Raw genomic sequence first — 27,497 nt, forward strand, 5'->3', positions numbered from 1 at the left:
CATGGAGTGTGTGTGTCTTCTCTCGAAGGGAGCTGGATGGAATGGAAGAGCGAAAGAAGGGGAGGGAAGGCAGAGGAGACGAGGAGGGGACATGACCCCTGGTCTGTGGGCCCAGGACCCCAGCAGGACAAGCGTGTCCCAGCGCCCCTGCAGCCTCACACTCTGGGGTCCCTCACACCCCACAATCCGCCTGTCACCTGAGGCTCCCACGGCAGCTGAGTCAGGAGAAAGGGCTCGTCTCCAAAGGCTCAGAGGGAAGAAGTTCACCCCGGGCACCTGTCGAGGAAGGAGCCTCCCTGCTGTTGTGTGGTAGCTTCCTCACTACATCCTTAGAGGGGCCCAGCCAGAGCCCATCCTGCCCTGAGCAAAGAAGCCTTACAGACTTGGCCCAGCACAAGGGCCTCAGGAACCCAATCCTTCACCCCAAATGAGATTGGAGAAGAGCCCAGCCTGGCCATGTCACCAGCCCCCGGCAGCCCTTCCTCACACTCAGGGCCTGCAGGCTCCTCAGAGGCCCGAGCGGGCGGCCGTGCAGGAGGGTCTGGGAGGACCAGCTGGGCACGGGGCTTGGCTGCTGGGAGAGGATGTCAGACCTGGAGCAGAGGACCAGCCCGTGCACCTCCCCCACAGGACAGCCCCTTGCAGTCCCCAGCATGTCTGCCCAGCCCCTGAGGAAGAACGGGCTTCTTCAACCCTGGCACTCCTGGAGACCTCGGGGGGACTGGTCCACCTGACCCTGGGCCCTGACCAGTGCCAGGACCCTTGCACTCTTCCACCAGCTTCTCTGCACCCAGCCCTGCTCTCTTGCTGCTTCTGCACACAAGTCCTCCTCCCGTCCCACCCCTGCCCTTCCTGACCCAGGGCCCCAGATGCCAGAGGAGACCCCCCCACAGCCTTGTGCTGTGCTGTGATGCCACCATGTGCCTCCTGAAGGGGACATCTCTCCCAGCTGCTGCCTGCAGCCGGGACCTTTGGCCCAGTCCCCTCCCCGTTCCTAGGTCACAGGGCTAGTTCACTCTGCTCCAAGAAGGGGCCAGGAGGACACACCGTGCCTGACCGGGGGCAGGGCAGGAGAGTTAGCTGGGAGCATCCTGGACAGGAAGCTTGGCAGGTCCCCTGGCGTCAGGTGGTGCAGAAGGGCTCGGGCTGGTCACTCTCAGAGCGTGGGACGATGGGAACTTTGTCTTCTGGGTGCCAGCCATGGACGTGAGCTCTAACCACAGGATTTTACAGGAGCTGAAGAGAGTGACTAAGAAGAGACCCTGTTCGCTCCATGCCGTAAGAAGGACCCCAGCTGTGTCCACACTCCTATGCACACCCCCGAGGACACATACATAGACAGTCACCCCTGGGCAGCCTCACCTATATGTGCCCCTCGTACACTCCACGCTCTGCTCACACACATGCACACAATCTCTGGATCCTAGGAGGCAGCAGGGTTTGTTTTGCGAGTGAGTAGGATTATGTGGAATTCATCTTTGGTGCCCACTGGTCCCAGCTCCCCTCTCACATGGAACCTCCTCCTTCCCTCTGGCTCCAGAGCTCCCACAGACATGTGTCCTCAGAGAGAAAGGCAATTCTACCCATGGAGGCTTAGTCAAAAGAGGTCAGAGTCAGAAGGCCTCCCCTCAAGCTCCTCCTTGATGAGCATCTCGGCCGGTTCCTTCCCTTAGTATTTAAGCGGGATAACAGCCGCCTCAGTCCTGCCTCACTGGCCTCCTGAGGATCCAGAGATCAGGGAAGTAGACACATCTTAGACTTGAGTGCCACCCGTGGGCCAGGCATGGTTGGGACACTGGGCTCTGCTCCCTGATGATGCCTATTGAAACCGTTTCTTCAACTGTGCAGAGAAAGGTCTGTCCAGGGCCAGGACAGAGGGGAAAGTGGGTGGCATGGGGGACACTCTGGCTGAGGCCTCGGCATTCCAGCCTCTGGGAGCAAGGAGGTCTGAGTCTTGACAGGGCTTTGCAGGAGTGAACATGTGGCCCATGGCCCAACTTCCAAGGCTGTGAGCTTCTTCCCAGAGGGGAAGCATCAATAGCAGGAAGGATGTGTCTCCAGATGGTCAATCCCCAGGGTAACATAACGACAACCCCAAGTCCCAGGGCCAGAAGTTCTCTCTCTTGCCCCTCCCCCCAGTGTCCAGTGCCCTCCCTTCCACACCTGTCTAGTTCCTGGATTGGAGCGCACTAATGGCCTTAGACTTGAACTCTAGAGGTGTATATGACCCCAGCCATCAGGCAGCTACCGCAGGGACTACTGGGGAAGGAGTGCTAATTCCCCATGCGGCCCCAGCCTGAGTCCCTCTCCAAAAGTCCTCCTTTGCACCTTCATACCTCACCCTGCCTCAGGGCCTGATTCAGGCACCATCTCTTCCCAGAAGCTGCCCTCTGAGGCCACTCTGCCACCTTCCCCAGCAAAAATCCACATGCCCAGTGCACCAGATGACTGTGACACAGACACTGATGATAGCAGGAGTGCCACACAGACCAGTCTCAGGAGGGGCAGAAGATACACCCATGAAACCATAGTCCATACACCTTGACCTCACCAGTGGTTACCAGGGATAAAAAATTCATTGTCTTGGGACTTCCCTGGTGGCGCGGTGGTTAAGAATCCACCTGCCAATGCAGGGGACATGGTTTGAGCCTTGGTCCGGGAGGATCCCACATGCCACGGAGCAACTAAGCCCATGCACCACAACTACTGAGCCTGTGCTCTAGAGCCCACGAGCCACAGCTACTGAGCCTGCGTGCCACAACTACAGAAGCCTGCGTGCCTAGAGCCTATGCTCTGCAACAAGAAAAGCCACTGCAATGAGAAGCCCTCACACCATGACGAAGTGTAGCCCCCGCTCCTCGCAACTAGGGAAAGCCCGCGCACAGCAGCAGACTCAATGCAGCCAAAAATAAATAAATTTTTTAAAAAAATTCATTGTCTTGTGTATTTTTGGTTTAAGCAATTTTTCCTTATGTGTGTTATATTCCAAAAACATACACACAAAGTTAAACAAAGAAACAGATCTCAGTGAAGGGGCAGGCCCAAAAGCCATCCATCTATCACGTGAAGTGGGTGAGTGCCTGGTCATAACCACCAATCCCAAGGCACAGCTTCTGCAGCAAAGGCTGTGTAAATTTTAGAAAGATGAACAATTATGGGAGATACAGGGAGAGTCTAGAAGCAAGTAGGTGTTCACTATATGTTTGCCGAATGAATGCGTGAGCTCTGGAACACATGCATAGTAAGCATTTATAGACACACATGTTTACATGGCACTGCCCTCGAGGTGACTGTCTACGCAGGTGCCTATTCCCCTCTAATCCACAAGCCTGCGGAAGACAAGGGAACACAGCTACTCTACAACCCAGCTTGGAGACGGCAGCACCCAGGGAGAGGCCACAGCCTGGGCTGGCTGGGGCCCTACTCTCAGAGCCGGGGCCCAGCGGCTTCAGGTGGAGGTGGATGCCATTCTTGGAGCGCAGGGTATCTGGATGGGTGGCCTTGAGGGGTCCAGGGCAAACTCAAAACAGAGCAAGCAGAGGGCTGTGACCACATTCATCTTGTTCATGGCAAACTGCTGTGCGAGGCAGTTCCTGCAATGAGCAGCACGAAAAGACATCAGGCGACGGGGTGTCCAGAGTGATGGAAACCAGTGCTCTAAGTGACCAGCAGAAATCAGTAACTCTTTTTGGATGATTGATTGACCTGGGCTTAAGAAACAGATCCTGGGAGTATGGTGAGGGTCCCAGACCCGGTAGGTTCACATTGTGGGTTGTGGCTTAGGGGATCTCTCTTGGAACGACTCACCCACCCCACCTGCCAAGGACAAGACTATGCTAATGGTAGGAGGAAGGTCCCTGGAACTTCCCCTGCATCAGGGTCACCGCACACCCAGCATGGTCCACCTCATCCCAGAGTTCCCCCAAAGGATGCCTCCCCAACGACATCCTCCATCCTCACCTCCCTGGTCCAGAGGACCAGGGATGTTAGGCTCTCCTTACCTGGGCCCAGCAGAGAAGAGAATGAAGGCAAGAATCCAACCACATTCTCAGGGGAAAAGGGCAGGGTGTCGAAGACCTGAGGGGACAGGCCTTGCTTAAATACCTGCCAGGTCCTAGGGCAGGCTGACCCCATAGCCACCCACCCCATCTGACCTCTGGGCCCTGGGATGGCGTACCTCAGGGTCGAACCACACTGCACTATTCTTATGGTGGGCATAGATGTGCAGAGAAATCAGGCTACCTGTGGACAGAGCAGAGGCCTGGTGACCAGATGGTCCTGAGGCAGCCAGGCCCACCTCCTCACAGGGCCAGAATCCCCTAGCGTCCCCCTAACTGGGTACCAGCCCCTCCCTGAGCACTGCCAGTGACAGAGAGTCCGTGACCACCCTCAACACATCAAAGTGCTTCTGATCATCGTCACACCTACTTCCTGTCGCCCCCTCACTGAGCACAACACTTGACACAGACATTTGTGGAAAGGAAAAGGAAAAAAGGACTGATGCACCCCGCCACGAGGTAGGACAGGCAAGGACTATCACACACTTTCTGCTTTCCATTAACTGACTCTCAAGGGAAGTACTTGTCCATGATATTATGCTATCAGCAGTGACAGCTACCATTCACTGGTGCTTACTATGTGTCAGATCCAGCATTAAACACTCCTTACAAAGCTACCACACACGGTTATACAGGTTGTACATTGCACAGCATCATACCCTAAGTGAATGATGCCTCCTGAAGTTGTTCAGGGCCCAACCTGCATGGTGGTACATGACAGCCCTGACGAATATTGTCTCTTTACTCCTGACAACAACCCAGTAAGGCAGGGACCCTTCTCATCCCCAGTTACAGAAGAGAGAGCAGAGGCTTAGAGGTACAGGGATTTACCCCTACCTTATGGAGCTAGGACTTGGACGCAAGCCAAACACAAAGCCTGGGTGCTTCCCCACTGGTGCGAGGGTACAGAGAGCACCCGCAAGGACTCCGGTTCCACCCCGAATCCACCCCATCCCACCTGCAGGTAGAGAGCGACCATCCACAAAGTGACGGGCTTGCTGACTGGTGGTACACCTGGGGCACGGCGGGGTAGAGGCGGAAGCTCTCCTTGAGGCACGTGGTCGGGTAGGTCATCTTCCTCAGATCATCGCTGCCAGCAACACAGCCAGGCCTTTCCGGGCTGTGAGCAACACGGTCCTGCGGGAAGGTGGGCCCAGCCCCAGCTCCTCCCTTCACCACCATCACACACCCGAGAGTCAGAGGGACACGAGTGCTGCAAGTGTCCAGGCCAGGCTGGACATAGGCTGGCCACTCGGACCCAGGGGTCTAGCTTCACTTTTCTCCATCCCTCCCTCACCTGCACTGCTAGGAAGGGAAAGCACAGGACCCTAGGGGTGTATGTGCTCCTGGCCATCAAAGACAAGGTCACTCCTGTGTCTCTCAGGACCCCACAGAAACCCCACAAGGGACAGTTCTTTAGGTTCTGCTTGGTTTCCCTGGGGAGCTGGAATGGAGAGAAACAGGAGCTGATATACACTGGTCAAATGAAGCAAGAAATGTATAAACAGTGACAAGCTCAGAGGGGGGTGAGTAATTTTCTATATATAGGAATAGATTGCCACTGGGAAGCTCAGACCCAAATGTGGTCCAAGTATAACTACTGTGCAACACCTTGTTACAGAGCCCCAACTCTAGGGTTTACCCCCTGGTCCTCATTGTTCATGTGTGTTCTACATCTCATTGAATAGGTGGCCTTTAAGTTGCTTCAAGTTTGAAATGGAATGAAATGAAAATTAAATAAATGTTTCAACTCCCTGCCCCCAGGCTGTGTTCACATTGTTCCCCGACCTGGAGGGCCCAGCTCTCCCCCTTTGCCTATCTGAGTTTCACGCCTCCTTAGGAAGCCAACTCAGGCCCACCCCTTTTGATTCCTCTGCTCTCAACACGGGGCCACTCAGTCTTACCCCATTCTGTGGTTTTCTCTAGCTTTTTGGTTCTGTGAGTCTGTCTTTCTGAAAACTCTCCAAGGGCAGTATCTTGGCTCCTCCCCCCCTCACCCACACCCCGGGGAGCGCCTGGCACACGGCCGGACACCCTGGGAGGTTTCCAGCGTCCGACCAATAAAACCACACATCCTTCACCCGGATCCTGGAGTTCTCAGTCAGTCTCCCTCAGTGAATCTAAAGTGTCTCCCCTCCACTGAGCATTTTCGGAGCCCCTGCTGTATGCCTAGCCCTGTGAGAAAGAGAGAAAGGTGACAGGACTCAAAGCCCTGAGGGGAGGAAGGGAGGGGGGCAGAGGGCACAGATGGGAGAGGGGCCCGTAGGAGATCGCCAAAGCTCATTCTGCACGAGAGGTCAGCGTCAACCAGTGTCGTGTCAGTGAGCTCAAGCTTGAACCAAGAAACGGAAAACAGTTGCAAGTTTTAAGTGATGGAGTTTGGAAAAAGCCTTTTCTCCATCAGAGGAGTCTAGAGGCTGCACACGGCCCTCCAAAGGCAGGTGGGAGGGAATCCGCTCCCCCGGCTACCCCAGCTGTGTGCATCCTCCGTTTCCAAACCTTTCTCTCCCCGTGCTCCCTGCTCTGTCCAGGAACCCAGAAGGGTACTCAGCTTCTGCCAGCAGAGGGAGCCGGAACACAGGTCAGCCTCCTGCTGACCACCTTCTCTCCACGACTCCCATCTGAAAAGGGTCTGCTGTGAGAGAAAGGGCTCAGGGCTGTGTCCACGCATAGCTCCCCCCAAAAGCCACAGCACTGAAGGGGAAAAGGACAAGGGCTATCTGCCATCACCTGGTTTCCAGGGTGGCCCTGTAAGCACAGCTCTTCCCTGGGACCGGGAAGCAGGACAGACGAGGCTCACCCACAGCCTCACTCACCCATGGATGGAGTCCCGGTCCCCAAGAATCTCTCGCACCTCCTCCCGACAATGATGCTGGCGCTCGGGGTACAGGGCCATGCAGTAGAGAAACCAGGACATGCCACTGGTGGTGGTGTCATGGCCTTTAGACATGAACGTGTCCACCTCGGCCCAGAGGTCTGCATCTGACAGCTCGATCCCATCTTCATCCTGGGTCAGAAATGCACAATGGGACCGCCCAAGGCATCTGAGGTAGGTTCCAACAAGACCTCATAACAGTAGCTGTCAAATGAAGGTCTGGGGGAGGGAGGGAAAGCTCCTTTTCAGACTGGGAGTGAGGACCTTCCCCTAGATTCCTATCTGTTCTCCCAAGCACAGCTTGGATGCCTCCTACTCCAGGAAGCCTTCTTTGACTTGACCCCTCTGGCCAAGTGACCTGTGACTTCACCAGTCCTGTCATCTTGGCTCACTTGACACACAGAATACCACCCGGAGGAGGAAGAGGTCTGTCAATGTCCACCTCCTGTCTCCTGCACTAGACCGTCAGCATCTGGAGGCCAAAGCCAGGGCTTTCTCAGCATCTCCATCCCTAGCACGGACACTAAGCCAGGGTAGGGCTCAGTGAGTTTGTGGAGTGAGTGAATAAAGGACCAACTGAATGAGTGAATGAATGAATAAGTAATGTATAAAGCCTAAGCTTGTAAGATTCGCGGGTGCTAAGATTCTTCAGAGTCTTAGAAGTCTGGAATGGAACTTCAGGCATGTGACCCAGCGTCCCTGCCACTACATCTCTCCCCAGTGCCACAGCCAGCCCCTTCCCACCTCTGAGCCTTTGCTGATATGTATCATGGGACAAGAAGCAGGTCGTATGTGCTGGGGAAAGAGGAAGAAAATGCTTAGCCCCTGCTGCTGTCCAGTGAACCCTGTCCCAGGAGGACAGTTTGAAGACCCGTGTGGGACAAGTTCTCAGGTCGGGGCGGGCGACTGTGCACTCACCCGGGCCCCCAGGAGAACGTCCAGGAAGTCCAGGTGCCTCCGGCTCTGGATCTTCTCCCACTCTTTCTTGTCCTGCAAGGCTGCCTTCCGTTCCCTGATGACCTGGTCTGGGCCGGGAGCACAGGGTGTCACTGCCTGGGGACCCGCCCTCTACCTGAAGGGGGACGGATGTCCTGCACTGGGACGGGTCCCCCAGGGGCTGGGAGGAGCTAGACTAGACCCTGGTCTTCCCGTGGGTGGGCCGTGCAGGAAGGTCCCACTGTGTGGTCGTGGGCCACCTGGCAGGCCTGCAGGAAGTGGCGGCCCTGCGGGGTGAGCCAGTAGATGGAGTCCTTGTGGTACTGGAAGGACTCGAAGCGCTGCTGCATCAGCAGCGAGAGATCGCTGACCGCCAGGCAGTAGCTCCTGTCCCTGCACAGCGGAGGGAGGGAGGGATGCTCAGACACTGACCCCCAGCGGAGCCCCCGAGCGGCTCCATTCCACAATCCAGCCCCAGCCGCTGCGCTCTCTGCCCGTCCTCTCCCTGCCATTAGCCTCCCACCAGAGCCATGGGAAAGGCCCAGCTCCACCTGAGCTCAGCTCCGTAGGGCAGGACCCTATCTCCTCTCAGACCAGGGCCCGGGAATCCTGCCACGTCGCCCCGCCAAGCCAGCCTGGGTGGAGACTGCGCTGAGCCCCGAGGGCGCCCTGACCTGTGGCCCAGGCTGCTCTTTCCTCTGCCAAAGGTGCACTTCATGAGCGAGTCCAGCACCATGTGGCCCACATCGCAGAAGATGTCAAAGCTCTTATGCTCACGAGAGTTTTCCTCCCACTTGTCCTAGAACCCAGAGCTGGAAGGTGATGAGGGAGAGAGGCCAGCCAGGCTGGGTGCCCGACACCTGCCCTCCAGGACCCACTGCTGTCCTCCCCCCACACACCCCTGGTCCCTGGCCTGGCCTCCATCCTGCTGTTATGGGGGTGGTGGAGGGGAGAGGCTTCAGGCTCAGAGGGCAGAACCAGGAGGCAGCCTCGCCCAGCGCACACAGACACTTCCTCCCAGCCAGGCAGCTGTGTGTAAGGGGAGAGCAGGGCCGAGGGGTGGAGAGCTCGCCAGCACAGCCTGTGTGTAAGTCAGGCCTGCAGTGATACCGGGGAGGAGCCTCCTGCAAAGGGAAAGACCAGCCTGGGTAACGTCTGGGGTTATCCAGCCCTGAGACTCTGAGCTGGACCCCTGACGCCCGGCATCCATTTTATTATTTTATTTTATTTTATTTTAGTTTAGTTTAGTTTAGTTTTTAAATTTAATTTAATTTTATTTTATTGTTTTAGTTTTTTAATTTTATTTATGTTTTAGGCCACGCCATGCGGCATGCGGGATCTTAGTTCCCCGACCAGGGATCAAACCCGTGCCCCCTGCATTGGGAGCACGGAGTCATAACCACTGGACCGCCAGGGACGTCCCCTGGCATCCATTTTAGAGGTGAGTTGCACTTGACGTTATTTCAGGCAGTTGTGCTAGGCCGAGAATGAGGACACACTTTTTAGATATGGAAGGTCTTCCTAATATTCTCAAGTACAGGCAGCCCTCAAATCTGCTACAGTAGGAGCTTTACTGGGGTCTCACAGAGGCCCTTTGATCTGGGAAGAGGGAGGACTGGGTCTCCTGGTGGAGACAAGGGCCGGGGCTGCCTGGCCACTTGGAGCCTCAGCACCTGGTCAGCACCCGGCCCGCAGCAGGTGTCAGGCAGGGCAAGGCTCGCACAGCTACTGCACACAGAAACGGGCCTCGGGAACTCAGCAATTCTCCTCGCTGTCCTCCCCCAGGGAAAACTGGCCCTGCAGCACAGCCTCCAGGAGCCTGGCACAGGGAGATCACAGCATGGCATGTGTGAACTCTGTGAACACGGCCAGGTAGGGCTTCAGCAGGTCATAAGGGAAGCCAGGTGTGAGCAGCTTGTGATGCTGAAACCACTTGGGCCCCTGGAGGACCAGCAAGCCTCTCCCTGGGGAAGGGATGGGAGAGGGCGGGCCGGTCAAGTCACACAATCCTGCCACACCCCTGGCAGCCCCGGGGCCAAGCACAGCCAACTCACCCAACCCCACCCCCGTCCTCCCTGCCCAGCCTTGCATCCCAACCCAGCTCTGCCTTCCAGCCACCCAGCCTCGCAGCCTCTGGTGACACCAGCCTGGGTCCTGCCACCACTCCTTTCCTCAGGCCCTGGCCCCAGCCAGCGCCACCAATAAAATCTCCTGGATCACCTCTAGTGCCACCTCCTCCAGGAAGCTTTTCCTCACAGGAACGCATTGTCCAGAGCCTTTGCACTGCCTCTCTAGGAGAGAGACACTCTGGCGGGAGAAGGTGCCTGAGACCCACCTCCCTGGCAGCCTGGAGCTCTCCTGCTTCTTCCTGCATTTCCTACTGAGCAGCTGAGCTTAGCATAGGCAGTTGGGGGCCGGGTGGTCCAGTGGATGGAACAACTACCAGAGTGGGCACTGGGCAGGGAGGTCCGGACAGGGAAGGCGCCTGCTCACCCAGCACCAAGGGCAGAAAAGGCAGGTGCCCACTCACCAATCCACTGGAGGAAGAAGTCAAACACATCTGGGGCCTTAGGCTCTGCAGGACAAAGAGAAGCTTGGGTCAAGCAGGAACTGGGGATTTCCAGAGGATGCTTGGTGATAAATAGGGTGGGGACCTCAGCTGCCTAGACTTAGGGCACAGGCCCAGGACCCCTCCCCACATGGTTCCTTTGCTCTCAGGAAGCTCCACCTTCTCCCAGGAGCCCTCACCTCCTCGACTGTACACAGCTTTGGTGTAGTCAGGATCATAGATGTTCAGGAACTGAACAGTTCAAGGTACTGTCCCAACAAGACTGGGTGGGCGTAGGATCACCACCGTGTCCAGACTTCCCATCTGCCAGATCTGAAATGGCAACAGAAGGCCAGGCCACTCGGGAACCCAGCATCAGCAGCCAGGCCAGCGGGGAAGAGAGGAGGCTGCCCAGGAAGGCCCAGGGAGCGCCCACTCCCTCCTCCTGCACCCCCTCTCCCACCCAGTCACCCCATCCTACACATCTTTGGGCTCAGTCCCCTCTCCAGCCCCATAGCCACTGCTCTAAGTCCAAGCTACCCTCTTATTGCCCCTGGGTGAGCTCGACCAACCTACTTCCATCTGGTGCCTGCCACCAACCCCCTATCTCCACTGCAGCCAAAAGGAGATTTCTTTTCAGCATCAAAGTTTTTCATTAGAAAGAGAATTCCAGCTTCTTGTTCAATACAGAAACCACCTCGATTCCACCCCTGTTAAGTTATGCAACACATTTTTTACTGAGGACCTGCTATGGGCAGAGCACTGTCTCAGGGAAATGAGTTAAACATGATCCTGCCCTTTCATTCTATGGGGGAAAGACTGATAATAAGCAAGTAAACAACGAAGTAAAATGATTGCAGGAAGTAGCGAGTACTAAGAAGGAAATAAACACAGCGCTGGGAGAGAGACTAACAAGGAGGCCCTGCTTAGGTAGGGTGACCCAGGACGGGCTCTTGCTGGAGAGGACATTCAAGGTCAAACCGGAAGGATGATAAGGAGCTGACCGTGTGAAGAGTAAGGGAACAGCATTCCAGGTAGAGGGAACAGCAAGCACAGAGTCTGGAGTAGGAAAAAGTATGGTGTCTCCCAGGAGCTGCCACTAGGTGGGACAGTGGCCTGTAATGTGGTTGGAGAGATCGTCCAGATGGTGGTGTGTGCTCTTTGGAGGTTTTTCTAGCCACATCTACTCACCTAAAGGTGTTTTATGTAAATGGGGTATATGACAAATACTTTTCCAAAACCTGCCTTTTTAAATTTAACATATTTTGTCCTTCTTTCCAAACTAGTGCATTTAACTGTCCCTCAGTATTTCTAACACCTGCCTAGTATTCCACTGCTGGGATGTACCATTATATATTTATCCATTTTTCCCTGTGTGGAGGGAACCTTTTAGAGATATACTTAAAACCCTTCAGTGGGGCTTCCCTGGTGGCACAGTGGTTAAGAATCTGCCTGCCTATGGACATATATACACTACCAAATGTAAAATAGAAAGCTAGTGGGAAGCAGCCACATAGCACAGGGAGATCAGCTCCGTGCTTTGTGGCCACCCAGAGGGGTGGGATAGGGAGGGTGGGACGGAGGGAGACGCAACAGTGAAGAGATATGGGGGTATAGGTATATGTATAACTGATTCACTTTGTTATAAAGCAGAAACTAACACACCATTGTAAAGCAATTATACTCCAATAAAGATGTTAAAAAAAAAAAAAAAAAAAAAGAATCTGCCTGCCAATGCAGGGGACACGGATTCGAGCCCTGGCCCAGGAAGATCCCACATGCTGTGTAGCAACTAAGCCCATGCGCCACAACTACTGAGTCTGCGCTCTAGAGCCCGCGAGCCACAACTACTGAGCCCACATGCCACAACTACCTAAGCCCACGCACCTAGAGCTTGTGCTCCGCAACAAGAGAAGCCACCGCAATGAGAAGCCCGCGCACCGCAACAAAGAGTAGGCCCCGCTCGCCGCAACTAGAGAAAGCCCTCACACAGTAATGAGGACCCAACACAGCCAAAAATTAAAAAATTTAAAAAAACATTGGCCAGAGATAGTCCCATGAGGAACCAGCCCAAAGTCTCACTCAATCTGGGGAGTCAAATAAAGGCCACCACCAGCACTTCCTGTATGATAAACAGCATTGCAGATTTCTTTTTGTTTTTCCCAGATGGCCCTAGCCTGCCTGCTCTGGCTAATGTCCAGAATCACTGCTCCTTTCCACATTCTTTCTCTTGACATAGGGAATGGAAGGGGACAGATGTGTATTGAGTATCTCCTATATGTCAGGTGCTATGTGAAGGAATTCATAGATTGTTTCATGTACCTAATACAGAGCAGACAATTACTCTCATTTTACAGATGAGAAAACTGAGGCTCAGAGATGTGAACTGACTTGCCCATTGCTTGTAGGTTAGTAGTGCTCTAATTCAGGTTAGAGGGCCACATGCTCTTCCGCATATTGAAGCCTGCCAGGGTTGCTGTGTTCAGCTGTATAAACTGTGCACTGCACAATCCTAGGGTGTGCCTTTCATGATGAGGTCTGTGCAAGTGCTGGCCCAGCTTTTCCTCCCTGTAAAGTTCCCTTTCATAGCCTCACCCACTCGATTAATCCATATTCTATCTTCCAGGAAACAACCTTGAAGAAGGACACAGGACATCTGAAAATTTAGCCCTGGGAATCCTTGTCTAGCCCAAGCCACTTCTCCCAAGGTCCCTGGGCCTGGACTTGGCTACTTTGGTCTCCAGCCACCCATTTGTGGCTTCTCTGGGATTCCTCTCCTTCCAGGTGTTCTGTAGAGTCCAGTGGAATGTCCCCATAGAGCCCTTCCCTCTCTGCCTCTGAACTCATTATCCTGAGTTCAACCCAGCAGTGTTGTAAGAATTTCATTGCCCTTGTGCACACAATGTCCAAAAGGTTACAAGTGATCAACATAATCTCTGCCCATCAGTAAAAGGGAAACTTCCTCCTGGTGTCCCTAACCCCTTTCCTGTTTCCTTCTTGTTTGGTGTCCCTGGAAGTACCCCCTTCCCCTTGTGTCTCTCTTATTTTTCCATCTGCCCTCCTGGGTCTTCCTTGCCAACTTTCTGATCACCACGGCTGTGCCCCTTCTCTCCATCCCTCTCAGGTCCAGGGAGCCCAACTGACAGGGGACAAGGAGAGGCTTAAGTCACAAAGCAGCCTGACTCACAGGATCTCAGGGTTGGAAGGAACCCTTGGCTGATCAGTTTCATCGAGCCTCATTCTCCTTCTCCTCAGCCATGAGTGTGTCCCCTGCCTGCAGCATCCCCACCCAGGACAGGAGACCCTGACCTCAGGCTGACACGTTCCCAGCCTGAGCTAGCCCTGCCTCCCCATGCCCAGCTTTCTCCTCCATGCCCTTGATCGCCCCAGGAACCTAGCAGGAGTGAGGATAGCTCTCGGCACCTGGCCCCACTAGTGGAGCTGCAGCTCCGTCAAAAGGACTGGGGCATCCTCTCTCTAGGGGCATATGGCTGCCTGGGTAGCTTCTCTGGGTTACACAACTGGATGTCTCAGACCCATCCTCAGATGCCCCAAGCTGGGACATCTACAGGGCTCTGAGGTCTAGGCCAGCTTGTCTTTCTCCAGAAGGAAGGAAGCAGGAAGAGCAAGTCATGGAGATAATTCACTGGCCCTGGCTCCACAGCCGCATGGCCCTCATCCTCACATTTGCACTCCTTGTAGACCTCGCCAAGAATAAACAACGGAAGGGAATGGGAAGAGCAAGCATAGACCCCACTCTCCTCTGGTCCCCAGAACCGGAGGAAGTTTTGCTCGGAGGAGTAGGTCTGAAAGAGACCTCAACATTGTCAAACCTCACCCAATCTTTATAGGTGGGAACAGGACATCCCAAAGACAAAGAGAACTGTTCCACATGAGTCAGGCCAACTGGGATCCTGACTGAGGCCCTTTCTGCTGCCCCTCCTGTTAGTAAGCCTGCCCAAGCCGTCAGCTGGTTGAGCTGAAGCTCAGTGGGCAAGTGTTCAAGAAACAAGATACCTGCTAAGCCAGTCTGCTGCAGCCACAGCTCTCCCTCCCTCAGGGAACAAATAAATCTGCCCACACAATGGGGATAGCAGTTCAGAAAAACAAACTGATAGGGAGGGAAGAGGGTGAGCTACCCTCTTCCTCAGCATGTCAGGGCTTCCTCGAGGCAGGTCATGCTGATCTCCGATCCCAGGACACAGAGTTGCCTGACCCAACTCCTTCACGCTGTGGGAATCCCCGCCGCAAGAGCTCGAACATCTCTAGTGACAAGAAACTTACTACTTTTCAAAATGGCCTAATCATCTTTGGACTGTCTTAATACAGCCACTATGGAGAACAGTATGGAGGTTCCTTAAAAAATTAAAAATAGAACTACCATATGACCCAGCAATCCCACTACTGGGCATATACCCTGAGAAAACCATAATTCAAAAGGACACCAACATGTACCCCAGTGTTCACTGCAACACTATTTACAATAGCCAGGACATTGAAACAACCTAAATGTCCAACGACAGATGAATGGATAAAGAAGATGTGGTACATATATACAATGGAATATTACTCAGCCATAAAAAGGAATGAAATTAGGTAATTTGTAGAGATGTGGATGGACCTAGAGTCAGTCATACAGAGTGAAGTAAGCCAGAAAGAGAAAAACAAATATTATGTGTTAATGCATATATGTGGAATCTAGAAAAATGGTACAGATGAACTTATTTGCAGGGCAGAAATAGAGACGTAGACATAGAGAACGGACATGTGGACACGGGGGGGAAGAGGCGGGTGGGACAAATTGGGAGATTAGGTTTGACATAAAAACACTGCCATGTGTAAAACAGATAGCTAGTGGGAACCTGATGTATAGCACAGGGAGCTCAGCTCAGTGCTCTGTGACGACCTAGATGGGTGGGATTGGGGGCATGGGGGTAGGAAGGAGGTCCAAGAGGGAGGAGATATAAATACATATAGCTGATTCACTTCATTGTACAGCAGAAACTAACACAACATTGTAAAGCAATTATACTCCAATTTAAAAAAAAAAGACAGTCACCGAACTGAAAGCAGCCTGCCTGTGACCTTCCCCATGGGTCTCTGGTCTGCTTTCTGGGGCCACATAGGCTCCCACTGCCCATTGGGAGTTGGGGGTCAGATCCTCCCGGGTCCTATTTCCTCCAGGATGGACATCTCTAGGTGCCCTTGGGTGCTCTCCTCTCAGTCTCCCCCCCACCCCGTGGGCACTGCCTCCACACACACCAGATTGGTTAGCACTCGGTGTGTGCATGAGCCCCAGACAGTGTCAAGGACAGCAAATCTGTGTCATCAAAGCTAAAGCGTTAGGAGTGCCTGCCAAGAAGAACCAACAAAAACTGAGATGAGGCAGCATCTCTGAAATAACCATAAAAATCAGTGGGAAAAAAATGGACTCAGTTTACACAAGCTCTTTGGAGATTCAACTATGAGGTTGAGCAGAGAACCATGGCGAGCCTGGAGGAAGGGGATCCGTGAATAATGTCCCAAGAAGCAGAGAAATGATTTCCCCCCAACTCTAGTGACAAATAGGTGACTTCATCCTCCATCTTCCCTTTCAGAGACAAGTGTACCAATACACACGTGTATGAGAACATAAGTTAATGCACAACACACAGAAGCAACCCCTGGCTCAACAGAAGGAGCCCTAGAAACTTTGGGTGAGATTGACATGGGCCACCACGACTCTTCTAGCCACCACATATTGGCTGGGAAATATGGTGGGCCTTGCCCAATGTCACACAACTTTCAAGTCCAAGTTTTTCAGTTCCAAAGCCTGTGTATGCTCTGCCCCCAACACCTCCCTGTCTTCAGCACCGAAGATGAACTCCAGCACCAGGAATAACCAGATTGGAGGGGAGTACAGGGAAGTATCCAAACACCCAGGAAGACAGAAGGGCAGGGGCCCAAGAAGCGCCCAAGAGCCCAGGGGGATGCAGAGATCAGTCCTCACTCTGTGTGAGTGGCTTTACTGCCCTGAGTTGGGTCCCCCAGGGATTCATTCACACATTCAACAAATGGGCATGGAGCACCCACTCTCAATGCCAGGCATGGTGCTTGTTCCTGGGGACACAGTGTGAACAGGACAAAGCCGTGCCCTCCCCAAACTTACATTCCAAGTGGGGAGAAAGGAAATAAACGAGAATCAAATACATCAGTCATACAATTTCAGGTAGTGATAACTCGAGGAAGAAAAATAAAGCAGAATAAGGGTCAGGGCTGCTACTATAGACAGGAGGTTGGGAGATCAGGGAAGCCCTCTCTCTTTTTTTTTTTTTTTTTTGCTGTTTATACAATGAATTTTATTTTTTATTTTATTTTTTTAACATCTTTATTGGAGTATAATTGCTTTACAATGGTGTGTCAGTTTCTGTTTTATAACAAAGTGAATCAGCTATACATATACATATGTCCCTATATCTCCTCCCTCTTGCGTCTCCCTCCCACCCTCCCTATCCCACCCCTCTAGGTGGCCACAAAGCACCGAGCTGATCTCCCTGTGCTATGCAGCTGCTTCCCACTAGCTATTTATTTTACATTTGGTAGTATATATAGGGAAGCCCTCTCTTAGGTGACATTTGAGCAGAGATTGGCAGAAACACCTTCTAGAAAACCCCATACCGTTGGCCACTATCTGCTCCTCAAAAAATTCTGTTTCCTCAACTGTCCCCTCCACCCCTCTGCTCCTTGCACCCGGCAAATCAGTCTTGCTCTACTTCACAGAGAAAATAGAAGCTATCAGACAAGAGATCCTTTAAAGTCAGCCACCAGACCTGAAGAACCACCTGCCTCCTCCCAGCCTCCCCACCTTCCCTCCTGTTCCAGTAGAGGAGGCGTCCAGGGCTTACCCAAGGCCAATCCCTTTAGATTCCAACCCTCCCATCAGGCACCTCACCCATCAATTAGCACCTCTCTCTCCTAACACAGACCCCAGCCTCTCTACCAGCTCCTTCTGATCTGCACTTAAAACATGCCCAAGTCTCTCACACTTCAAAAACCAAACAAAACCTCCTTTGGTTCTGCTTCCTCCTCTAGCTAACACCCCATTGCCCTCCTCCCTCCACAACCTAACTTTTCAAAAGAGCTGCCTCCCTGTTACCACTTGCTCCTGCCTCGGCCCCCACCTCTCCAACTCTGCTGGGACACAGTCAACTCCTCCCTCTTTCTGGAACTGTCTCCTGGATGTCCTCCCACCTCTCCTGATGCCCCCTCTCAGCAGCTCCTCACCTGTCATTTGTTAATCAAAGACTGAGGCTCCCCCAAATCCAGCCCCTGGCCTCCTCCCACGCTGCACCTTCTTCCTGCAGGCTCTCACCTACTCCCGGGGCTTCCTTTGCCATCTACCTGACACTGGTTCCTAAATGGACTGCTCGTCCCAGCTTACCTTTCTCTGAGCTCCAGAAACATGACCAACCACCCCCTGGACATCTCTGCGTGACTTCCTCCAGGCCCCTCAAACCCAGCATTTCCGAACGTGAACACAGCCTGTTTGCCCCCCAAATCTGCCCCTCCTCCCCTACCTGGGAACGGAAACACCATCCATGCTGATACCAGCCAGAAACATGAAATGACGGTTTCCCCAAGATTTATACTAATACTAAGGGGGATGCCCTGTGGAAGCTGCCCCTCTCCCCTGCAGATCCACCAAGTGACTTTTACATTGGAATCAGCAAACGGGAACTAAAGAGAGCCCAATGTAGCAGTTCCCAGGGGCGTGGGTCCTGCCATGAAACACTCCAAATCCAGAATCCAAGGCTCCCGTGCCCAGACACTGACAGGTGCTGCCAGGCCCAGAGCCTCCTCTTCCTGGCTCTCAGATCCCCACATTTTTACCCCTAGACATAAAAATTGATTCCTCCAGGTTACAACCCAGTCTTGACGCTCAAGGGGTACTTTTCTCTCTTTAAGTGACTTTGCCAGATTCTGCTCTGATCCAGCTATGTTGATGTCACAGTCTAACAAAGCTCCCAGAGCAATCCTATGCCCCCCTTTTCCTAGTGCATGAAGCGGGGCCTCACTGATACCCTCACATGTGGCTACGATGGAGGCCTTAATACCTCCACTCCCACACACACCCACGACACCAAGACAACCTGCTCTGCCTCTCACTTCCCTCCATCTCACTGGCTCACTCCATCAGCATCTGCCTAGATCGTTGCCTCAGCCTCCACCCTGCTCTCCCTGCCTCCGATTTAGTCTCTGCCAATCTAGTCTTCACCCCAAAGGCAAAGTGATCTTTTTACCACACAAATCTGAGCTTGTCACTCCCTTGCGTGAATCCCATCCCTGGTTCCCTGTTGTGCTCAGGATAAAGTAAAGCCTTTGACCTTGCCTACGAGGTCCCATGTGATCTGCCCCTCCTACTTCTGCTTTACCCTCTCCACTCTGCCCTCCCTCTCACCCCTCCAGAAGCGCAGAGCTACTAACACAGGCACATACTAGACCTTGAGAAACAAATATCTGTTGAACAAATTAATTTCTTAAACACCCAACACTTTTTCCAGTCTCTCCCTTTGCACAGGTATCATCTTCCTCCCTTCCTTCTGCACTTCCGCAGGCTGCTACATCCAGATCTTCTAGAACTCACCTCAGCAACCCTTCCCTGGGCCCAAGGATCGGGAACACTGTGCTGGGTTATCTGTCTCTACCAGACAGGGTTCCTCTAGGGCCCGCTCTAGTCTTATTTCTTTCTCCTCTGGCCTCAACATAGGGCCAGACCCAGAGTAATCGATCAGACAACACTAGTTGCTTGGGGACAGAGGGACCTTATCTAGCTCCCAAAAACTAGGTTGATTTGGGAGGAAGGAAGAAGATGAAGAAAGCAACGCCTCAGTGTGTTTTGCAGCAAGAATTCCTCTACAATGACTGGCACCTGATGTCTATCTGCCCAGCAGTTTGCAAAGTACCTGTACTTTATCTCTTTTGATCCTTTTCTAACCCAGCAAGGTAAAAATGCTTTTCTCCATGTTATTGACAAGGAAAGGGAAACACAGAGAGGAAGCACAGTGAAGGCCCATGATCAATGTCTGCTGAGTGAAAATAAGCCACACCCCAGACCAGTGCTCTTCACTACCTAGCACAAGGTCAAGGGAATTGTCCCAGCAATGAGCAGGGCCGGGGAAGAGGGCTTTACAGTCTCAGGGGATCACCCTTCCTGGGCTTGAAGTTGGCATTCTCCCTTCCCCCTTTCCAACACAGGCCAGAGTCACGGGCCCCTCCCAGGGGCCCCATCTTCTGGCCAACAGTATGGCTAAGCCCCTACTATGTGCAAGGTCCTCCCTGGGCCCCAGAGTGGAATGATGCGGGCCCTGGAAGACTAGGACATGACCCTGCCTCAAGGTGACACATTCTAAGAATTGAGGAGACTGACAGGTAGAGGACAGACTGTAACTGGAGGCCAAGCAGGGAGAAGTTAATCCTGATAGACAGTTCTTCCTGGCCCCTGGGGCCCTTCCTTTCCTATTTCCATCACCACTAGGCCTGAGAATCAAACTTGCAGTTACTCTGTACGGACTGACCATGTCCTGAATGAAACGGCACAAGTCCATACAGCTGAGAACAGAGGTGCCAATCCCCGGAGGAATGCAGGGGTGTTGGGCCTGCCATGGTTCCCCAGGAAACCTTTGTAGTGTCTGAGAGAAACCACCCCTCCAGGACTTGCCCACCCTTCCTGGTGCCAAGGCCCTCTAACTTGTGTTAGAGCCAAGAAGCCAGAGCTAAGCTGTGTTCCAGGTCCTCCGCGCACTCTCAAGGTGGGGACAGGAGCATATGGGGGGAAGAGGGCAGCTGGCTCTGATATGAGGGTGGGGGAGCAAGGTCTCTGTCCCAGGGAAGCCCACAGGCTGATGGCAAATCCCACTTTGATGGAGGCAAGGAGAAGTGGAGGGGACATGAGAGGAAAGGGATTGAAGGTCTCCTAAATGCCTCTCATACCCACATTAGGGTCAGACCTCAACCTTCCCAGGAAGGAGACTTCCCTGTACTTAGCACAGTCACCCCAAACACCTCCTGGCCCCTCCACTTGTCTTCTCCATCACTGTCTCCTCTATCGGTACCCCGCCCTACTCTCTAGTGTTCGCTGTCTGTTCATCCAGTGATGCCTACTCTGGGCAGCCTCTGTGCTGGACCCTGAGGGGACAGGGAAGAATCAGACTGGATCTCCATCCTCCAGGGGTCATGGTCAAGTGGGGAAAATGAACAAGTAAACAGAAGAGGACAACCCTATGGGACAAGTGCTGAGATACCAAGCCTGGGGCTGATGCAAAATGCTGGTGAGGCAGCCCATCAGCCTGGGGGCAAGGAAGGCTCTGGTGTCTGTTTTCCCCCCTAGACAGTAAGCTCCTTGAGAGCAGAGCCGGGGGCTGATTCATCGCCCAGACCCATCCTGTCCTTTTCAGGGTGTCTCCAGGATGCAGGTAGATTACTAGGCCATCCTGAGAGGGCAGTTATTTGTATGGGCAAAAATAAGCCTGGGTAGTCCTCACCCAGCGGTAAAGCTCACCACTAGTGTCAATCATGGAGGAAAGGCAATTCTCTAGACTGCTTGTGGGAAAAGTGTACTCAGGAGGTAGTAGAAGTCATTATTCCTCTCTCTGAACCTTCATCTCTAGCAGCTATACCTGAGTTCCCAACCCTGGCTGCAGATCAAAACACTTGGGGGTGTTTTTTAATTCAGACTCCTACTTCCAATATGTTAATTAGGGTCTTCAGAGCTTGGGGGTCAAGGAATCTGCTTCTCACAGTTGATTCCAATGCAGCTGTCCCTTGCCCTGTGTTCAGAAAACTCTGGTCTACATCCCCATGAAGGTAGGAAACTAAGAGCTGTTCCTGACAATGTGTGCTAAAGTGGTCCCCACTGCCCTGAGATAACTGGGAAGTACGAGTCAGAATCTGATCCCAGGAAGATGCCTGGCTCCCGACCCAGTCCATAGGCATGGCAGGGAGGACACCACCTCTGGGGTCACCAACTGTTTAAATGGTCCGGAGGTCTCTCAGGTGAGACCACTCGTCCCTGCCTTCACTTCCATTTTCTGCCCTAAAAAAAGGAATCTTTATACTGCACAGAACAAAGAGAACACTGATTAAGCTCTAAACAAGATTGCCTAGTTGTATCAGACTACCCAGGGGTATTTTTCCCATGTTATCCCCAAGTCCTTAGCAGAGCTCTGTCTGAACCTTGAGCCTCAGAATGATGGGACAGAATAATGGCCCGCTTGGGTCCCAGCTTTTAAGTGTCCCCATCCTCCACCCCTGCCTGATGCCAGCTTGGAATACAAGAGCGAGGGGGAGACCCAGTGGGAAAGATGAATGGGAACCATGGCTCCAAGGACCCCATTCCTCTGCCCAAGCATAGGGCCTCCCTCCATAGCCCCCAGGGGGTTAGGCCAGATTCCCTGAAGGTAAGGAGGCTGTTTTCTTCCTCCTTCCTCCTCCTGGTCGCTTACGTCGAGGGCATGCCCGAAGAGCCAGTGGGTGGGAGGCCCTGGGAAGCTGTCCATAGCCCTGGCCAGCATCTGCCTCCCCAGCAGCAGACGAATGAGCTTGAGGAAGCCTAAGACCAAGATGAGTCCAAAAGCCCACAGGCTCAGCTGGGAGAGGCTCGGGGAGAGCAAAACAGGCACCGTGGCTTGAGTCACAGCCACCCAGGTTCCCACCTGCCTCCTGATGCCCTCAAGTTCCCTTATACCGTGAACCCAGGCACCCTGCCAGCTCCCACTCCAACCACGCCCTGCTGTCGGCAGCAGCCCAGGCTAGTCTGAGCTCCACAGGGCAGAGACAACAGCCCTCAAATTCACAGACAACAGAGGAGACAGCCTGGCTGATTTCTACCAAAACTCAACAGAAGAAAAACTAGATGGTGGGCTTCAAAGAAATGAGGCAATGGGTTTCCCTATTTGGTTCCTTAGAGGAGCAACCGGAAGGCAATTCTTGGTGTAATCATCAGCATAATAATGACTACCTTTTCATATAAGCTACCTTGGATGTTTCAGGCACTCTCTACACACTATCTCATTTAACCCCAACAAGGAGGTCATAGGTACTCACTCTTTAAACTCATTTTCCAGATAATGAAACTGAGGCTCAACTTGCCTGTGCTTTCTTGCAAGAGAGCTTCCACTGTCCCCTTCAACATGGACCGCTGGGAGAGCTTGCATTTATGCCAGGCTCATGATGCTTAAGTCTTTTTTTGTGAGGCACCTTCAGGGGCAAGATTCTAGCCCCAGAAGGGAGAGCTTGTGTCAGAAAAACGCCAACCCCACTCCCAAGATCATAGTACAAACTTGAACTTGGGAACATTATTTTCAGGGTGATGAGGAGAGATCATCAAGCTCAATGACCCCTGGACTGATGGAGTGAGGCACTTGGTCCCAGAGAGGGGCAGGGAATTGTCCAAAGGCTCATAGCAAGGCAGCAGCAGCTTTTACTTCCCCAAGCCAGGGCTCATGAAGGAATTACAAGTGAGGTGAGCTTGGGCAGAGCTCCATAAGAGGGAACAAGAAACAATCTGATTATGATGAAGGGCGTGGCTTGGAGGAGAAGAAAACATCAGGGGTATTGTGAAGCCGAAACCACAAAGAGGAGCATGTTGGGAAACCGGAATGTCAAGTGTTAACATGGAGCCTTGGACAGAGGAGAAAGTGGACTGAACTTTGTGTTAGGTGCTCCAAGCCACAGAGTGGGTGAGGAGAAAGGGTGGTTGGAGGTGTGTTCCAGGAAGATCTCCCCCTCCGTGTGTGTGCAGTGGCTCTGAGCCGGCCTGGCATGGAAGGGGCCTGCAGCCCGGGTGGGCAATCAGGAGGAGGAAATCAGAGGGAGGACCAGCAGGGTGGATGTTGATTATGGCCTTAGAGGTGCTGCATACCTTCTCTTGCTAGAAGCATGACCCAGCACTCATGGTCTATTTGTCACACACCCTGCTGTCCACTCCCTGGCTGAAATCTGGCAGCCATCCACACTTCTAGAGCCAAAGAGAGGTCACCATGTTGCCAGAATCAGAGACTGGACAGCAGTCAATTCCCAAGCCCTGCTCCTACCAGCTACCCCTCAGGCTACCTTGGCAGTGTGATTCTTGGAAGACAAAATGTGCCTCCGTGGAGCTCCCACTGGCTCTGTCCTCAAGGGCCCAGTAGAAAATGTCAACTGTAAAGAAAAGCTTGGAGATAACCCCCTATCCAGTAGTATGTGTGTTAAGGGGATGGAGACATTGAGCCTCTGCCTTTATCCAAATGTTTTACAATAGCTCTTCTCCGCCAGAAAGCCTTCCTCCACACCCTTCCTCCACTTCAGAAACACAAATGAGAGCCAGTCTTCTTACTGAGTCTGCAGCTCTTCTTGGATTTGTTCACTTTTTCCCTTGCAGCAGTTGTCTTGTTTTATCAAGAATGCTTGCCTTAGCCTCAGATCTACCCATTCTGCTGCAAGCCAGAGACTGAGCTAGTCTTTTCCCTTGTTTGCATGGCTGAGCAGAGGCAGACAAGACCCAAGCACTCAGTGAACCCATGCTCAGGTGGATGAGTGAAAGGATGGATACCCTGCAGGGTTCTGCAGGCACCGAGTTTTGCTGGAGTTAGGAGAATATTGGCAACGTGCACCCACCTCACTGCCCCACTCTTACCCATAGCTCTGTAAATCTTCAAGGGAGGCTCTGTATCAGGCTCTTCCCCAGCACCCAGCATACGGTAGGCACTTAATAAATAATTGTTTGTTGAATGGACTTTGAAGGGATTGGCTATTATTGTAGGGGATGTGGGGAAGAGAAAGGGGGAAAAGGTTGATTGACCAAAGGCAAAATATATTGGAAATGCCATACAGGTGCCCCTCTGGACAGTGAATTTGGCCCCTCTTGTGGCTGGGTCCCAGTGGCCGCTGCCTAGTGGGGAGCCCAGAGCTCACCCCATCCTCAACCTGACACTTACCTCAGTTTCCCGGGGATGTCAGGCAAATAGAGTGAGTGGTAAGTGTGAATTCGTGACAGGGGAGAGGAGGGATCAGATTACGTTCATGGGAAGAAAAGTTGTCCCTAGAATCATAGTTCTCCATCTTGGCTGCACGCTGGAATCACCGAGTAAGTTTCAGAAACATCTGATGTCCTCGACGCATCCCTTCCTCTGAGCTCACCCACCTCTGTCTCCTGTTCACATGGCCCTCTTCATGGGGTGGTGATAGGGTTCCTGAGAGCATGGCAATGCTCTGTGCACGTTGCCGGTTTTCACTGCTACTCACTTTGGACTACAGTCAGTGCCCAAAGTGAGTTGGGGGAGGCAGGGGAGATGGTTCCTCACCCTGGCATCCGGGGCTTCCTGATCTTTGTCAGCCCCGCTCCTTCCACCTGGGCTGTATTTGCTCACAGTCCTTTGGCTGAGTATCTTGGTACTGAAAGTGTGAGAAGTAGGGGAGGGAAGTATGGAGTGTGTAGATGGGGAGGGCAGGAGGAATGCGAAGGCGCTAGGCTGGACTGAAGTTGGTTATTCTGCAGGCTCTGACCAGAGAGAGGAGGGGTCTTCTTCCAAGGTGTTCTGATCCACCCTAAGGATGGCTTTGCCACAGGGACAGCTAAGGATGCAGCATAATGGAGGAGGACTTGTCTTAGAATCCCTGATCTTCCAAGGACGCCAGACCCCAGCCCTTCCATCTGGGATGGTGTGGTACTTTAGGTTCTGGGTAAAACAGCGAGCTGTGTAACACTCTGAAAGAAATGAGTAAGAGACGCATCCCTCGGAAATATGAGTATAGTCTTGGCAAATGGGAGGAGAAAAAGAGGTGAGGGAGCAGAACAGATAAAACCCAGCAGACCTAAGTTACATACAGCAAGTGAACAAAGATCTGTCAGTGCCTGAGAAGATAAACATCAAAGAGGAGATCTGTGTACATGAGAAGAGGAGCCAGCACTGGTGCCAATTTTCTCCTATCAGTCATCAAACTGATTCATTCATTCACCAACATGTATGTATTGAGCACCTACTATGTGCCGGATATTTCACTGGGTACTTGAAATAAAATGATAAACAAGACAGACAAGGAGCTCACATTCTAACATTGTTCTGCCCCCGCCCCAAAAAAAGACTTCTCCCAGTATTCCCAGGAGTCTGGGTCCAGAACTCAGGCACTCCCCTGCCTGCCAGGTGACCCTGTTCCTGGGAAGATCATTTCTGTGTAAGCCCAGTAGACTGAAGACCCTTGGGTGAGAGTCAGGAAACGTGGGTTCTGGTTTCAATTCTGTGGTTCACTGGGTGACCTCAGATGAAACCCTGCTGCCCTTGGTGCCTCCGTTTGTCCCCTGTCAGTGAATCAGATGGTGTCACGGGGCTTTGGTGAGGATCCTGAGATCATGGCAATGCTCTGTGCTCTCCAGGGGGCACATGATGGTACCTCGGCTCCAGCAGCATTTATGCCCCATCTCACTGCCTCTCTGCCCGCCTTTGTGCTCTGACCATTTCTATAGCAGCCAGTTGCACACAGGTGTAGCCTGTTGGCACCTCACCTCTCTGGTATCTCTCAGTTTTCTGCCCTAGGACGTCCCTGCAGCTGCCATGTGGGACACCCGGAGGGGTGTGCACAGCCACGCCAGCACAGGTGCACACACCTGGTTGGACCAGACAGCTGACACCTCTGAGGCAACATTGACTGTCGGAGGGGAATTTCCCCGCCTACCCATCTTGAGTTCTTGTGGCTAGACTAATAATAAAATTGATGCAAGACTGATTAACAAGAGAAAAAGAAACAAATATGATTCGTGCGTGCATACAGAGGTCTCATAGAAATAGGGCCTGAGAAGTGGCCAAAGCAAGCCAAAGCTTTTATGCTTTTTAGACAAAGAGACAGTGAACTTGAGAGGAATTGACAGGACAAAGAAACTTAGGTTTGGGTGCTTTATTAGCAAAGGATTTAAGCCAAGTTTGGGCTTGGGTAGCAAATCAGTAAAGAGGTGAACGCTCAGCCCTGAATTCCCTATCTCTGGGGAAAAGGGCATCCTTCTACCTCCTCGTACAGGGAGGGCAAGTTTCACATGGGAGATTTATTTCCCGCTCTCAGGGAAACAGAGAGGAGAGTCAAAGTGGCCCCCTTACATACGGACTGTTTCTTAAATAACTTCAATTCAAAATAATCAATATGCCACTGAGGCATGTTCTGGGGTGGGCTGCCCTGGACCCCAACATGACCAATGAAGAACAGGAGCTAGTGGATAAACAAATACCCTCCCCTCCCATGCCCCAGGCAAGCAATACGGAGGTGTAAACAGTCCCTCAGAGGGTCCCCGGCAGGGCTGAGCCCTTTGCCCCAGGGGTAACCAGCTCAATAATATACCTCCGATTGGCTTTGCCTCCTCCCCTGGTCACTCTTCCCAGCCACCCACCACTCCTATTTTCTGGGGTGAGTCATCTGCTCTGCATTCTGGGGGGACCCAAGCTAAGACCTAGGGCTCTGTGCCTTCTGGTTATGTAACTGAGTGCGTGGGCAGGGCTGAGATGACAGGGGTCAGAAGGCAGGGGGTGGGGCCTACATGTTAATTCTACATCCCTGGTGGCGCAGTGGTTAAGAATCCGCCTGCCGGAGAGTGGTGGGGGCGTTCGTAGCCCTCCCTCCTCCACCTCCGCCACCCCCGCCCCACAGAGAGAGTCGGGCTCACGCCATCTTGTCCCCCCGTCCGCGCCCAGCCACCCTTTCCATTTAGAGACGCTCAGCCCCGCCACCCCCCGCCCTTTTGCAAGCGTGTCCCCGGCCGCTGCCGCCGAAACCGAACCATCTCTAACCCCACATTCTCCACGTGCGACGCGCAGCCGGGTCTACAAGCGTTCCTAGAACAGAGATGAGCTATCTGGAATAAGGCCAGCAAGTGACCTGTCCATTTAAGCGACAGATGAATAACTGCAGCCAGCCCAATATCTACTGCCACTTCAAGTAGTGGAAGAAGAACAGGGAAGTCTATAAGCTTTGCAGCAGAATTGCAGAGTATGATGCGAGACAGAGGCTCTCCAGTGCCACTGCATTTAGATGAATCTAGCTGTGGTTGGAGAAAGTGCATCTTGCCAAAATATATGGGTTT

General features: G+C 52.9%; 1 pseudogene across 1 annotated transcript; it reads right to left on the reverse strand.

Moving 5' to 3' along the window:
* Positions 1 to 2,910: 2,910 nt before the first annotated feature.
* Positions 2,911 to 22,586, reverse strand: LOC309620559 (cytochrome P450 4B1-like; annotated as a pseudogene). The gene is made up of 13 exons (XR_014249793.1): positions 22,544 to 22,586; positions 21,898 to 22,184; positions 10,618 to 10,750; positions 10,400 to 10,444; positions 9,707 to 9,833; positions 8,544 to 8,668; positions 8,111 to 8,262; positions 7,852 to 7,958; positions 6,875 to 7,065; positions 5,017 to 5,148; positions 4,178 to 4,242; positions 4,002 to 4,077; positions 2,911 to 3,593 (listed from the first exon to the last, which is right to left on the reverse strand). The product of XR_014249793.1 is annotated as a cytochrome P450 4B1-like (transcript).
* Positions 22,587 to 27,497: the final 4,911 nt, after the last annotated feature.

The sequence above is a fragment of the Balaenoptera borealis genome (assembly GCF_965194805.1).
Source record: "Balaenoptera borealis genome assembly, chromosome: 1".
In the NCBI taxonomy this organism is placed as follows: domain Eukaryota; kingdom Metazoa; phylum Chordata; class Mammalia; order Artiodactyla; family Balaenopteridae; genus Balaenoptera; species Balaenoptera borealis.